A 710-nucleotide genomic window follows, 5' to 3' on the forward strand; every position below is an offset into this window, starting at 1 on the left:
TCAGCCAAGGACTAATTGGAAAGGAAGAAGTACATATGGGTGTGGAGGTGGGAGTCAGAGATGACAACCAGGATGATGAATAGGTTCCTGACTCACCAAGTTCATGGATAGGAAAAGCCCAAAGAGAAGAGGCTGCTGTTCTGGACCATCTGAGAGTCTCAGGAGGAAGAATTCTGAGTCACCTGTCAGATTGCATAGCTCCACGCAGATGGGACACATTTTGAAAAAAGAAGAGAGTATTGAATGAATAAAACAAGTATAGAGGTGCCCAGCAAGTGTCCATATTTTGGATTTAAGAATTAACAGGTGAAGTACTTACACTTGAGGACCATACACCCCCATTGCCTTTTTGCAACATTTCTCAGCTGTGAACTCTTTTTAGAACTCTTTCCTTATTGATCTCCGGGCTATTCACCTGTTTCTAAAAACACCCACTTTAAAGACACGGGTCAAAGACATTAACGAAAGAGCATTCTGAGAAGACAAATCCATGATCAGAGTAAAATATCAGCCTTCTACCTCTGAAGGAAAATAGGCAATAAGAAGCATTCTTCTCTTTAAGAAAAAAGCATCATTGTAATTAAAAGATGCTAAGGAGCACTCAAGAGGACTTTATCTTATCCAAATGCAGTATAAAAAATTCTCTTTATTTGCAATGTAGTCTAGAAGAGCTAAAACCACATTAACTGCATTCTAAATTAAAATAAAAT

At 38.5% G+C, this 710-nt stretch overlaps 1 pseudogene; it reads right to left on the reverse strand.

Moving 5' to 3' along the window:
- LOC105309574 overlaps positions 1-219 on the reverse strand; it is a 602-nt pseudogene extending 383 nt beyond the window's left edge.
- Between the last annotated feature and the right edge of the window lie 491 nt (positions 220-710).

Source organism: Pteropus vampyrus, unplaced genomic scaffold, assembly GCF_000151845.1.
Source record: "Pteropus vampyrus isolate Shadow unplaced genomic scaffold, Pvam_2.0 Scaffold779, whole genome shotgun sequence".
NCBI lineage: Eukaryota > Metazoa > Chordata > Mammalia > Chiroptera > Pteropodidae > Pteropus > Pteropus vampyrus.